The 15068-nt window shown below is 46.1% G+C and overlaps 1 non-coding gene across 1 annotated transcript; it reads left to right on the forward strand.

Moving 5' to 3' along the window:
• The first annotated feature begins 13611 nt into the window (after positions 1 to 13611).
• Positions 13612 to 13715, forward strand: LOC121440766. Its single transcript, XR_005973381.1, has one exon. It is a non-coding gene; the product is annotated as a U6 spliceosomal RNA (small nuclear RNA).
• The last annotated feature ends 1353 nt before the right edge of the window (positions 13716 to 15068 follow it).

A 15068-nucleotide genomic window follows, 5' to 3' on the forward strand; every position in this document is an offset into this window, starting at 1 on the left:
TCATTTCTGAAAATAGATTTGGGTTTTTGGTTGAGCTTGTATTCTGAGTGGTTCACCGTTGCCAGATTCTTTTCCTGTTGTTTATTGTTGTATGAAGTTCCACGGACTGAGGTCCTCAGTTGTAGTTTTCTGCACTTCTCTTGACCATGAGTATTAATCGCTAGAGTAACCAACACCTAAGGGCTAATGTGACATGGACTCCTGGCAGTGCACAATGAATAAGGGAGCAAGACACAGATAACCACAGAGGCATCTCTGTGCAGATGTGAAGAGACACGAGTGCGTGGACTGGGCCGCTGGCCCCTTGCCGTGGAACTGGTCCATGCTGTGGTGAAGGGATCTCTCTCTTCACCTAGTACTCATTTGTTTTGCTTTGTGGTTCTAATGTTGAGTCAACTTCGGGAGGCACAACGCCAAGGTTGGAGAGCACGATCGTAGTGAATTCCAAGGAAACGCTGGGGTTATCACGAGCTACAGCAGCCTACATCGCATTGCCAACTTCAATAGAATTTGACCTCAGGCTGAACCTGCTATTGCCAGGCTGCTGAGAACTGAGCCAGCAGCTGTTATAAGTACAAGCATTCATTGCCCAGATCCAGCGCTCTGCAAAAGCCCTTTTCCTTTCTTGCTTGTGTGAATGGTCCAGTCCCTTGAGTTCACTGAAGAGGTCAGCTTGTGTTATTATACATCAGGGAGCCCCAGGACCCCCTGAACTCTAGGTCTATACTTAACAAAAATGGATCACTTTCCTTTGTGGGTGGGGTTCCAAGACCCTATGACTTAGGGCAGAGAGAGGAATAGATCCAATTTCTTCGTGACTAGCGGCAATCTAATGCTTCCTTTTCCCTTCTGAGAAAAAAAAAAGGCACAAGTTAAAGTTGAGATCTGATACTGTAAAAATGATCCTAGCCTAATTAACTGTGTGCCAGGTACTGCCCTAGGCACATTACACAGGCCGAGTCGTTAACTCATCGCTATGGCTTGAATCTAAAATACTCCCCACGGGCTCATGTTTTAAATGCTTGGTCCTCAGCTCAGCGTACTGCTTTAAGAGACTGTGAAGCCTTTAGGAGGGGCCTGGCTGGTGGAAGCCTGTCAAGCTAATACTCTCCCCTGATTCTCCTTGCTCTTTCCCTACTGATCTGTTACAACATGAATAAAACTCAGCCACACACTCATGCCACCATGGCCATCGCTATGTCTTCTCCACTGTGGTGAGCTGCCATCCTATGAAACCATGAACCACAATTCTTCCATTCCCTAAGTTGGTTCTCTTAGGAAAACAGAAACCACACCATTAATTTAAAATAACCCAGCAGGGCCACTTCCCAAGGATACACTATGGGAAGCTCCCTTCACAGTTGAGAAAACACAGTCACAGTTTAGGTGAGCTATGTTCTTGACTCCCAAGCAGTAGAAGCAGGAACTGACTCCAGGAAAGCTGAACATGATTACATAGCTCTGCTTCCGTCCTTTACTCCAGGGGTTCTCAACCTTCCCAATGCTGCCACTCTGTAAGACAGCTCCTCATGTTGTGGGGACCCCCAGGCAGATAATTATTTTCGTTGCTACTTCATAACTGTAATTTGGCTACTGTTAAGAATTGTAATGCGAATATTTTTAGAGATACAGTTTGTCAAAGGGGTCGTGACCCACAGGTTGAGAACTGATGCTCTACATGCATGGTGCACAGACAGGGGTAAATGAGGCCAGAGTACTGGAGAGAGCAGGGGCCAGAATATTGGGGGGAGCTGGGGCAGAGTACTGGGGAGAACTGAGGTCAAGGTACTGGAGGGGAACGGGAGCATAGTACTGGAGGGAACTGAGTTCAGAGTACTGAAGGGAACTGGGCCACTACACTGAGAAAAACTTGGAGTCCACAGAAATCTGAAGAAAATATCAGGTTTCACAAGGTGAGGGGTTGTTACAGAACTCATTGGAGAGAATTTGGAAAGTGGGGTCCCCCTGTAATCCATCCGATTTTATCCCAAACCCAAGGATGAAATCAGATTGTAAAGGAATGCCCATTCAGTGTTGAACGGATGTCTGCTGAATCCTTAGTGGTTGTTAGTCCCAGTCACCCAGCCAGAGGAAAGTCCCTTTTCTCACTCTTTCTTGTCGTCTCTGGGCCAGGCAAGGCCTCCAGTTTCCCCATGACCACCAGCATCCTGGCCCAATGCTGCCTTCCTGGGATGTCAGAAACGAGGTTGATCACTGGTTGGCACCTCTCACACTTGCACAGGAAGAGTTAATAAGATGACATTGACCCACCGGGGGTTCCAGTTAGCTCCCAACGTGCATCATAGGCTCCATTCATTGGTGTTTTTGTTTGGAAGAATCATGCATGAAATAGACAAACACCATAACCACAATTTAAGAAACCAATCCTGCACGAAATAACTTGCCTGAGTGGAAATAGTGGGGCACGCTGGTACAGAGATGCCAGGAGAGTGGGTCCGCATCCCTGGGGCACACAGCTTCAGGTACCCTTTCTTGACAAGGCTTAAAATAGAACTTCTTCATCTCCAAGATGTATGCAAAAAATCCTGTAGAAATGTGAGTTCAGACTTGAGGGTTTGAGGCGGGGCCTGAAGCCCTGAAGCCCTAACAAGCAGCATACTGCTACAGGCTGAAGAACACAGTGGTTTTAAGTTAGTCACTGAGTGCTTTCTCATTATGTACAAAATGTTTCTTTTCTTTTTCTTTCTTTCTTTTTTTTGTTTTTGTTTTTTGAGACAGGGTTTTTCTGTAGCTTTGGAGTCTGTTCTGGAGCTCACTCTGTAGATCAGGCTGGCCTTGAATTCATAGAGATCTGCCTGCCTCTGCCTCTGAGTGCTGGGATTAAAGGCTTGTGCCACCACCACCCAGTTAGAAAATGTTTCTTATTGGATTGCTTTTCTGTCTAAATATAAGTACCTCTACTTCAAAAGATCTCCCACCTTTGAGTGTAGCTCAATAAACTTTGTCCAGGGGCTCGTGGTGTGGTCATCTCACGTGTGAGCATGGGGGGCGGGGGACAGAGAGCCATTCAATCAGAATAGGAATGACAATTAGAACAAAGCTCCCACAGCTTTGAGGAACATCACTTCACTTGACCCCAAATGGGCAGAAAATGTGAGTGCAGCCCAGCAGGGAGGCTGGGCTAGTGGCTTAGTCTAAGTCACCTTTCCCATCGTCATTCTAGGGCCTGGAGGGGTTGCCATTATGCTGAGTTAACCTAGTTTCTGTAGCCATAAATCAAGTGGGAACGTCATGAGTGAGAGAAGATGGGTGGGAGACATTTAGGATGAGATGAGACTGTCACCTGGACAGTGTTCCCTGTTGCCAGCCGTGACGGGGCCCCAGCAAGGCACCCAGCATCAATTGCTGCTGAGGAGAGTGTGTCCTGTGGGGTACAGAGTGAGGACAGTGTGTCCTGTGGGTACAGAGTGAGAGAGAGAGTGTGTCCTGTGGGTACAGAGTGAGAGAGAGAGTGTGTCCTGTGGGTACAGAGTGAGAGAGAGAGTGTGTCCTGTGGGTACAGAGTGAGGACAGTGTGTCCTGTGGGTACAGAGTGAGAGAGAGTGTGTCCTGTGGGTACAGAGTGAGAGAGAGTGTGTCCTGTGGGTACAGAGTGAGAGAGAGAGTGTGTCCTGTGGGGGTAGCCTAGGATGAACTGTGGGCTAACTGGATGAAATTCCATTCGGGTTTGCTCTGTGAACATGTCCTTCTCTGTGATGGATGCCTATCAACCCACAGGCAGTGGACAGGTGAGCTGGCTAGTGGGTAAAGATGCTCACTACAAAGGACTGACAGCCATAGCCGGATCCCAGAACTCGTGTAAAGGTGGGAGGAGAGAACAAATTACCCCAAAGCTGTCCCCAGACCTGCATGGGCATCATGGCCAGGCACACACACACAAATACACTAATAACAAACAATAAACATGAAAATAATTAAGAATAAAATAAAATGGCTGGCAACCTGATGCAGGCTGTGTTCTTCAATATCTACTAACGAGTGGGTTGTTTTACACTTAGGAAAAGCGTTTGAAAGACACTTAAAATGTGGGCGTGGGAGAATGAGACTGAGCAGATTTCTCTGCTCAGGTTAAGTGCCTCCCTGCTACATACAAAATGGTCTGTCCTTCACTCCTGGTTTTCTGCCTCAGTATGTGTGAGCTTGCCTCTGAGGGACGGATTGCACAGGTGAGCCAAGATCTGCGCATCTACGCCATGCCCTCGCCAGCAGCCAAGAGGCGAGATGCTGGAGTTTTCATTCCCTTGCCTGTGCAGCCAACATGCCCCATGAATAGGAGAGGAAAGGCAGAACCCTGAAGAGGGTTCTGCCCCACCCCCAGTGTGTGCCAACTAACACTGAGCTTAAAGGTCCCCCCCCCCCCCCGCTGCGCCACTGTGAAACAATGCCACAGCTTCTCTTTCTTCCCAGGCAACTCTCAGTCCACATTTTTGGTTACAGATAATTCTGGAGACATTTTGATGTTAGGGAGGTGGTATAAGGGATTCTGTCTGCAGGATCTATTCAACCAGCAATCCTCAGATATCACTGGATAAGTGTCCTGGTGTCCCATCTTAATCCATTCAGGCTGCTATAACAAAATGCCAGGCATGGAGCTATTCATAAACAACAGAAGCACACTTCTCTCTGTTGTGGAGGCTGGATAGACCAGAGACACCACAGTGTGGCCCCAGGAGGCTGCTCATCAGGACTGCAGGCTCCAGTGTTTTATAGTAGAATATGACAGAGAAGGGTATCTCTTAATTCTCTTAAAGGCACTGTGAATAGGAATGGCCCCACGGCATCTTGTATTTGAATTCTTGGCTCATAGGGAGTGGCACTAGGAGGTGTGGCCTTGCTGGAGGAAGTGTGTCACTTTGGGATGGGCTTTGAGGTCTCATATGCTCAAGCTGTACCTAGTGTGACCCAGTCTCCTTCTGCTCCCTGCAGATTGAGACATAGACTCTCAGTTGCCTCTTCAGCACCATGCCTGACTCACGCTGCTATGTCCCACCATGATGAAAATGGACTAAACCACCAAACTGTAAGGCAGCCCCAGTTAAATGTCTTCTTTTGTAAGAGTTGCCATGGTCATGCTGTCTCTTCACAGAAACAGAAACCCCAACTAAGACAGCACTAATCAGGAGGGTCCCACACTATGACCTCATCTAATGGACTCCATTCTTCTAGGACGGTTTCAGTGTGTGAGTTCCGCCCTGCCTGAACTGTACAGCTTAGCAACTGTCTGCTGACCTGAGACAGGAAGGAGAAAGAGCAAGGACTGCTTTGGTTGCCGGGCGAGTTCATCGGAAGCCTGGCAACTTAAACAAAGTGAAAAGATGATTGGAGGAGCTGTAGAAATGACTCAGAGCTCAATAGCACGGGCTACTCTTCCAAAGGACCTAGGTTCAATCCACAGCATCCACATGGCAGCTCACAACTGCCTGTAACTCCAGCCTCAGAGGATCTGATACCATTTTCTGGCCTCCTTATACATGTAGTGCACAAACATATATACATGCAGACAAAACATGCATACATATAAAGTAAATAAATAGTTTTAAAAAGGTGAATGGGAGACATAACTCAGTAATAGAGAATTTGCTTAGCATATACAAGGTCCTGCTTGAAATAAAATAAAGAATAAAATAAATAATACACACATACACACACATGAATTTCAGCAGAGACACAAATACTTCCATCCTCACAAGTCCTGCTAAGATATACATTCTAAATAAGCAGTGATAAAGCAGACTCCAAGAGTCTAAATTTTCACCAGCTCCTTGGTGACATTGTTGCTGCTGCTACTGCCCTGAAAACTGTAATACTTTGAGTGGAGTGACACTGTATAGTCATGGTTGTCTGGGAACAGAACTGATTGAATAAAGACATACAGAATACAAACATATACGTGTGTGTGTGTAAAGGGAATGTACTAGAATGGCTTGTAGCCTGAGCCCCACTCAGTCCAACAATGGCTGTCTACCAACGGAAGGTTCAAAAATACACTAGTTATTCAGCGGGATGTCTCAACTGGTCTTCAGTATATGCTGGAACCCCAAGAAAACAGGCTCTAATGCCAGTAAAGGTATGGGCTTGCAAAAGAGAGAGCAATTTTCCTTCTTCCACGTCCTTTATACAGGCTGCCAACAGAAGGGGTGGCCCAGATGGAAGGTGGATCTTTCCACCTCAAAGATTCCAATTAGACATGGGTCTTCCCACTTCAAATAATTTAAATGAGAAAAAAAATCTCCCACAGGTGTACCCAGTAATTTGGGTTTTAGTTAATTCCAGATGTATTCAAGTTGACAACCAAGAATAGCCATCATAGGCACCTTCTGTCTTTCTGCAACAACGGAGTTCAAGCATCAGCAGTGATTGCTCAGTGATTCCTTTATGTGATGCCCTGTCTGCTCAGACATGAGTGACATGTGTCAGAGCTGAGACACTCAGCTCAGCTCTCCTCCTGCTCATGGCTCTCCCCTCCTTACTCCTCATCTATGCCTGGTCACGTGTGGATTTGAGTGGCTCCAAGATGAGGTATGGTTTGTCTTTCCCCTTTGTAGCCTGGCTCCTTGCATCTCTCACTAAGAATGTCCACTATGGTCTTCCACCATCCCTACAGACCTTGTGCTTTTTCTATTCTGAGTGTCCAGAATAGGCGTTCTTTAAGATTCTGTTGTGGTCACTGTAAAAAGAGGAAGCAGAAATGGATGGCTTTTGTGCGGCTCCTGGGACTGTGTGGTTGAACTGTAGAGGAAGGAAGATGCCTGAACTAGTCCTGCCCAAGGACTGTTAAATTTTAAAAATGGGAAGATTCTTGGTGATTACAATCTCAAAGATAAAAACCTCATGCAAATCCTTCACTACATAGGTGAATACTGAGAATGAAGAATTGGTGAACACTTACTAAGGACTCTTCAGTCTCCAGAATGGCCCTATCCAGCAGGGAGAATAAAGGCCCATTTTACAGAAGATAAAACTGAGACTTGGAGGGGTTAAGTGCCCAAGATACCATAATTGACAAGAGCTTCAGACCCAAGTTCATTTTGTTCCACAATGTATTATTAAACTCAAGCAATGATTTTCACCAATCATAACAGAGTCAGTGCTTTATAGGTGCACATGGACATCTGGTCTAGAATCCTTGTCCTGTGAGTCTGTTTCCTCCCTTTGGTGATCAAAAGGGCCCATCTCGCGTCATGTGGTTCTGGCCTTGAGTCTTGAATTCAAACATTATAGTATTAAAAGGATGTATGACCTCATAGTGCATTCATACCTGAGTTGATAATGCACAGGCCACATCACCGCATATCACAGTTCTATCTGCTCCCTTTGAAAGGCCACCCAGATTTCCTCTCATGACTGATATTTTCGTGTGTGGAGCCCAGGGGTTACACAATGCACTAACAGAGTAGCAATTTGACCACACTTCTCATAAGCAGAGTTGTCTTCAAAAGGATTGAAAAAAACTTTTAAAACCAGTGAGTCAGTTGTTTGATGGTTTATATGACAAAGGGCTTCCTGGATCTAATATTTTCATAAGAAGGAATCACAAATACCATTGCACTGCCATCTTGGCTTCTGGGAGGCAAAGTTGTGAAGTTTCAGGCATTGAATGAACTGTTGATTTCTCCAGGTTAGTGAGGGGTAACCTGGTGACCCGGGGTGCAGGCCCTGGGTGCAGGTAAGGAGGGAGAGAGTTTAGAGACTTTCTCAGCTCATCAGGCAATCCCGAGCAGAAGTCTCTGGACCAACCACAAACGGTTCAGCAAGAGAACATCTCAACCCTACAAGGATGTTCTGGCTACTTCTCTAGCAGGCCTAGGGAGCTGTAGAGGTGTGGTGTGAAGACCTAGAAAGGACTCCATATCTTCCATTCTTGAGTCTGGACACAATGTTGGATGGTGTCTAACCAAATCTCTCCCTTCTTGAACCTGGATAAGATGTTGGATGGTGTCTAACCAAATCTCTCCCTTCTTGAACAATTTTCCTAGCCTTCAACCCTGCCTGGCTTGTTTTCACAAGACACTAGATTCTACCACACCTAGCCATGAAATGTGTCCCCCTGGCTCTCAGTGAGAGTTCAAGCTATGGGTTAATGTTATAACAGTTTGGTACCTAAGCGTTAGACTGTTAGAACAGGCATCAGAGACTGTTGGCTCTGAAAGTTTCAGTGCCCTGTGGCTAGCTTTTGGAAATAAAAACAAAAACTACTCAAAACAAATTCTATTCAAGCATAGGGAGGTGAGGGAAGAGGCACTGGCTAGGAACAGTGCAGGTGGTTTCCCAGCCATCCTCCCCTGATTCTCACACCTCCAGGGTTCTTTTGGGGGGCATTTCATACATGAATACTGTGTTTACATCATTTCCACCGCCTAATTCTCCCCTTCCAGTCTCAGGACCCAAAATGCCATCACCCATGACACTGGTGGATCAAAAATAAAGCCAGCTGTCTTCAGTGTCTGTGAGTGACTGATGCATTGGAATATTTGGGAGGCTGGCCATGCAAATGGGCCCCTCCTATCTGTCCAGAGACCATCTGCTTAGCTTCAGTGCTCAGCTGCAGTTTGCAGTGCCATCAGAAGGCAAACGGTGTGAAGCAGATGGTGAACATCATCAGTGTGCAGAGGTCAGCCTTTGCTATCCTGTACCAGAGGCAAATGTTTAAGCCAGGACTGAAAAGAACAGCCAAGTCCCTAGACACTGGCAGGGAGTGACTGAGGCAGGGCTGGAGACACAGCAGGATCGCAGAACACAGGAACCGTTTTATTCATGCTCCAGAGCCCTCCTTTCCAAAGGCCCACATAGAAAACATTGTTTCAACACCCTGGACACATCCACAGCCTCTCCAACTCCTGAAGGACAGTTAAAGCTGCAAAGCTGCCACAAATGCTCCACAGTCCCTGGGACTTAATAAAATCCACTGCGCAAAGCCTTGTAACTGATGCTTGGGCTACTCAAAGTTACCCCAGTTTCCTGAGTGGATTCCAGCTGTAAAGCCCCGGGCTCATGCCCAGGACATCTAAGACAGCTGATGCCCTCAATCAGTGTGGTTGCTGAGGTTGGAGCCTAGAGGACCCTGGGTCATGTAGATGCCATCACAGAAAGCTAAAAGGGCATGGTGGTTTGGGCTCAACAGGACACATAAGAGCCTGTGTGAGAGACAGGATGGAGGCCAAGGCAGAAGCCAAGCAGACGTTGGCTTATAGAGCTTTTAAGTCTGTCATAAATAATGATGGCTCCGTCTACGTGGCCAGCCTCCCGAAAGTTCCAAGTCTCCAAAGCGTCCCCAGAGCCTCTCCTTCCAAACTGCAGGAAGCATCCATTCCAAAAGGACTGAATTCTTCCTCTCTGAAGGCCTCGTAAGCGCGGTTCTTTCTTAGGAAGAGGCAGGAAACTAGGCGATCTCTAAGGACACTTTTAGAAAATTGAACACAGAACCTTTTATCAGGAAAAGCCCGGATGGTTTCAGCCCACAGCCCTCACATTCATCAGAGGCACTTCAGGGGGAGAAAATTAATGAGGATGCTAAGTGTATAATGACTTCTGGAGACCAGCAGGCTCCACTGGGTGGGTGTGGCTGGAGGCTTGCCCTGGAGCAATGAAGCTGTTGCCTGTGCTCTTGACCTCCCAGTTCAGGCTTCCAGGCAGAGAACTGAGGAGTCGGTGGGGACTTTCTCTTTCCTAGAAACTGGAAAAAACTAGTAGCCGAGACCCGTGGAAATGATACACTTGGGCTATTTGGAAAAAGGAAGAGACTTCTTGATTTCAATACTTCTTTGAAGTTAAAATGTAAAAATCCATAGAGCCGGCAAGAATTCAGGTCCAAATCACAAAACAGTTATTTTACAGAGGGTTCAGACACAATTAGTTCAGCTGCATGCTGCAGACGGACGCTGACAGCCAACTTCTGTCTGAGGGAGCTCGTGCTCTGTGCTTTCCAGAACAGGAACTTTACCGCTGTCACCCAGTCAGACAGCTGCAAGTGTTTTGTTTGGGGCTTCCTCCCCCCCAGCCCCAGAGAGTGCCGATATAGGGGGTCATTGTTTTGATTCACAGCTGTATTCCTGGAGCCTGCTTGTTTGACATTAGGGCTGAGGTGAGTTTGTGCCTTGCCCTGAGATTCCATTCTACAAGCAGCGTCAAACACAGAAGCTGTATGGTAATGCTACTTTGTGGGCATGGAAACACCACCATGTGCATGTCACTACTTAGGAGTCACAGGCTGAGAACTAACTCACTCCTAAGTTCACAAAGGATGCTGCAATGTTTTTAACCTTTTGTGGCCTTTCTATAACCTATGAATATCCACAAATACAAGGAGATAGAGAGATGACAGCTTTAGCGAGAGCTGTGCAGTGAGCGATCTAAGAGTTGATACTATTAAATGTTTGAAAAGAAGGAACCCGTGGGCCTTAGTCAATGATCCAGAGGACTCGGGACAGCTTGGCAAACTGCAGCCAATGGAAGCAACGCAGTTTTTGAATTTCTTGTTGCACAGTTACTTCTGACATTGAGGAAAGGCACTCATGTCCACTCGTGTTTGTAACATGGTGCACTCACAGCAATTAGACTCTATGATATTTTTAGAAAGAAATCCTCACTAAGTCGGAAGGGGTTATACTGGGGTGCCAGCCAAAAGTCAAAGACAGAGACAAAAGAAGTCTAGAACCCACGGGCATCTGAAATGAGAACAAGTGGCGTGTGGAATTCTTCAGAGGGGAGACTGGAAATGGGAGAAGTGCCTTGGAGTCCTGGGGAAGTGGCCTTCACTGAGGTATTGTCCTCCAAATAAAGGACCTTGAGTCTAACAGATGGCGTCCTAGGTGCCTGAAGTCAACTCTTATTTCTGGAGCTGGCTGACTCAGCCTGGCCTCTTTGGGTTTTGCGGGGGAGCTGGGCAGAGCCATTTGATGTTCATCTCTAATTACTTTTGTCTGTCTTCTTGTCATTAGAGGATAAATGGTTTATAATGCCCCGAGTTCTTTGTGATGAGATCAAAGGCAAACCCCTTGGGAGATGGCAGGAGAAGGCAAGGGACAGGGTGTTCCTGGGACTTCCTCTGCCCTGTGGCTGGGTTGGGCCTCTGCAGCACAGTGATGTTCTCTGCCTTTATTCAGTAGCTGGGGCATCAGCTTAGCTAGGGTTACTCTTGCCAAGGCTCAGGGAGGTGGCTTGGTCTACAGCCTGAGGATGCTGTTCGCTTACTCACTCCAAAGGCAGGGACTTTGCATGTGGGAAGAAGACAGGATCTGTGGCGTTTCGCCAGTAACAAAGTCCAGTGGCACTGTCTGGAGAGCCCGCTGATCCTTGCACTTCTGTTTGGCTCTTGCTGTATAGGGGCACAAGAACAGGGCTGGCGTCCTTCAGTCATGGCGTCAATCACTCTGATCACCAAGAGTTGTTTTGCGCTCTCCGGGCAGGCTCTCCCTGCTCCTGACTGAGGTGCTGTGGGCATACACCAGCTCTTCTTGGCCTAAGTGTCCTGAAGCCATAGCTCCCAGAGCTTGTGGAGTCCTCCCAGCAGCAATGAGCTCAAGAGCTCAGGAGCACAGGTGAAGCTGGTGGCTTGCAGAAAGCTGGCACAAGAGTCTGCGCCATCCAGGGAGTCACCTGGATACTATCAGTGAATTAAATTAAAACAGTCATGGTACCAGTCTTTGATCCCAGGGTCGGGGAGGCACAGACATGGAGATCTCTGTGACTTCCAGAGCAGCCAGGGAGGCATGGTGACAGCAATAGCAGTAAGCTGGCCTCCGAGAGAGCAGAGGATCTCTGGCTCTTCGGACTCCTGCAGCTTTTTGGGGGTGGGGGGGGTGGGAATGGATGTGTAGCCAGAGATGTAATGAAGTTAAAAGAGTCACCTAGTTTCATTTCTGTTGCATGATAAAAAAAAAAAAAAATCCTACCAAAAAGCAACATAGAGGAGAAAGGGACTTAATTGCCTTAAAATTCCAGGTCACAGTCTGCCCGTCACAAGAAGTCAAGGCAGGAACACAAGCAGAAGTCACATTGCATCCACAGTCAAAAGCAGAGAGGAACAAATACATGTTCCCAGCTTCCTACTTGCTCAGCAAGTCCTCTGTCCTCATAGAGTTAGGACCCTCCCCGGCAACAGCGCTGCTACAGTGGGCTCTAACTTCCTACATCAATTAATGCCATCATTACTGGGACATCGCCTAACAAGAGAGCAATGCCCATGGGTCTGTAAAGGGCACAGAGGCAAATCTCTCCAGAGGCAATTTCAGGAAACAGCGTCTGCTTTACTGCTCATCAGCAACCACTTGTATGGCATTATCCTATCGACTGCGATTGGTTTGCAGGCTACCCTACCGACTGTGATTGGTTTCTGGGCTATCCTATCTCCTATGATTGGTTTACAGGCTACCCTATGGACTGCGATTGGTTTGCGGACTAACCTGAGATAGATGTTCTTCGTTAAAGCTCTGTTCCCAGGTGATTCTAGGCTGTACCAAGTTGACCAGTCAAACCAAGCAATGTAATGAGCTACCAAAATGAGTGACTTAGAACAGTGCCTGATCTATAATAGGTGTTCAGTACATGAAATCATGAAATCAGCTTTGTCAATGCTGCTGAGCAGCTGCAATTCTTCGTGACTTGTTTTCTTTCAAACGGTTTTGAAGAAGATCAAAATGGTCAGCAGTACACAGAGACCAAATTAAATTCAAGAAAAAGTTTTCACTCTCCAGTGATGTACAAGAGGTGCTGCTATCATTCAACAAGTCAGTGGCAGTCCCGGATGTACCAACATGCACCTTTAAGAAGGCAAAACCGTATCTCTTATTTGCTCACTGCCTCTGTGAGGATAGTGTGAGGGGGTGTTTGTCTGCCTTAACCACAGAACATTCTCGTTTGACCCACAGAATTACAAAATATGCAAGAACAAATTTGTAAGTCCTGCTTTTAAGAATATAAAAAGTCATTATTAAAGAGTGTTTTTTTTTCTGTTACTATAAGCTTGACTTTCCATAAGTTCTTATTGCCACAATATGGTAACAAGTAAAACACAAAAACTTGTAGGTATATGCTTTTAAAGACACAACAAAGCAAAAGAAAAAAGGGGGAAAAAAAGAAGACAAAAGCCAGTTGGATTTGGTGCCATATTCCTCTAATCTGACGCTTTGGGAGGCAGAGGTAGTTAGATCTCTGTGTCAACCAGGATGGCCTACAGTCACTCCATGCACCCACAGATTAGAGTCACACTCCTGTTCAGACAGAGTGGGAAATGGTGCTTCCCCCATCTAGAGACGACAACCTTACAAATCGCCCGAGTACTAGTTAGAGGAACCTCTCATGACAAAATTTCATATAATGGATCACACAAACAACTCACAGGTAAACATAAAGACTTCTGATGAGGGGAGTCTCCTCCTGGGGTAGTCACCTCAGTGTGTCCTCAGATGGCACAGAGACATCTTGGCATCTCTTCCTCTTTTAGAAGAATACCAATCCTACTGTATCAGAACTGTTAACTCATAAAACCCCATTGAACCTTAATTACTCTCTTAAAATGCCTTAAAATGCCTCCAATCTAGTGTCAGTCAGAGAAGGAAAGTAGGGCTTCAACACACGAAATGGAGAAGAGGGCTGCTCTCTTTGGCAGCACATATAGTAAAATCGGAATGATACAAAGATTAGTATGGCCCCTGGGGAAGGATGGTGTGCACATTCATGAAACATCCCTCCTCCTGAGGTGTGCACATTCATGAAACATCCCTCCTCCTGAGGCTAACTACCAAAGTTCAGCAGTCAGAAGCTCCTTTTGGCTCAACTAATTAATATGCTCAATTAAAATGAAACAGCCCATGCTAACACAGGGTTTCCCCCTATACTATTATAGCTCCCATTTGCTTACGAGCCACATCTGCCTCCCCTCTGTCCAGAGGCAGTCCTTTGACCCTCTGGACAAATACCTCCTTCCCTCTTCTCTTGTCCCGTTCCCCTTCTTCCCAGCCCCTTTCTCCTTTACTGCTGCATCCTAGCCCATCCTAACACAGACCTCCCCGTCTTCTACTCTTAAAAACTGCACCTGCAGCTGGAGAGATGGCTCAGAGGTTAAGAGCACTGCCTTCTCTTCAAGAGATCCTGAGTTCAAGTCTCAGCAAGCACGCTGTGACTCACAGCCATCTACAGTGAGATCTTGGCCCTCTTCTGGCCGGCAGGCCCACAGGCATGCAGAATACTGCATATGTGACCAAAATTTGCACCTTCTGCTGTTTGCTGTCTGAGTCCAAAAGCAATCACTTTAACTTTTCTTCCCCATTTAATGCAGATCTCTCTGTGAAAACAAACAAAAGAAATGGAGAAGAGGGCTTGAATGAGTTCTTAGCAACATAGAAGAATTTTACAGAAGAATCTTATCTCAGTGGTGGGAAATAGTAGTCAGTCACAAATAATGAAATTAATAAATCCAGAAAGCTCAAAATGTTTTCAAAATCAATGTAAAAGTAATACAAATAGTTAAGGTTAAAAGTCATATAAGAATATAGAAATATAGGGGGGCAACAAGATAACAGTTATAATGCGTGAAGTAAAAATTACCTGGTGTGGGCTAGAGAAATGGCCCCATGGTCAAGGGCATGTATCAGACTTTGGTTCCCAGCTCCCATATGGGCAGCTCACCAAGGCCTGTATTCAACCTCAGAGGAGCCAATGCCCTTTTCTGGCCTGCATGAGCAACTGCATTTGCATGTATATATGTGGCCTTTCAACATATATACATACAAATAACTAAACAATAAAAATAAATCTTTAAAAATATTTTAATTATCTGGCGTAAACAACAGTAGAAAAAATATATCATATAGCACAGAGGTAAAGCAATCAAAAGTGACAAAAACAAATACAAATATTCTTCATTAATTAGCAGAACAAAATATTAACACTATTCTATAGCTTAAAATGGCATAGAGGAAGGCATATTTTTAAGAAAAACCTGAGTTACACATCTAGAGATGAAAGCTGCAGTGTGTGAGATGGAAGTACATGTGCTATGGATGTCAGATTAGACGCAGTCAAAGGAAAGACAGGCAGACTTGAGAGCT

This window comes from Microtus oregoni, unplaced genomic scaffold, assembly GCF_018167655.1.
Source record: "Microtus oregoni isolate MIOR12 unplaced genomic scaffold, Mior012 000070F_ref0000104, whole genome shotgun sequence".
Classification (NCBI taxonomy): domain Eukaryota; kingdom Metazoa; phylum Chordata; class Mammalia; order Rodentia; family Cricetidae; genus Microtus; species Microtus oregoni.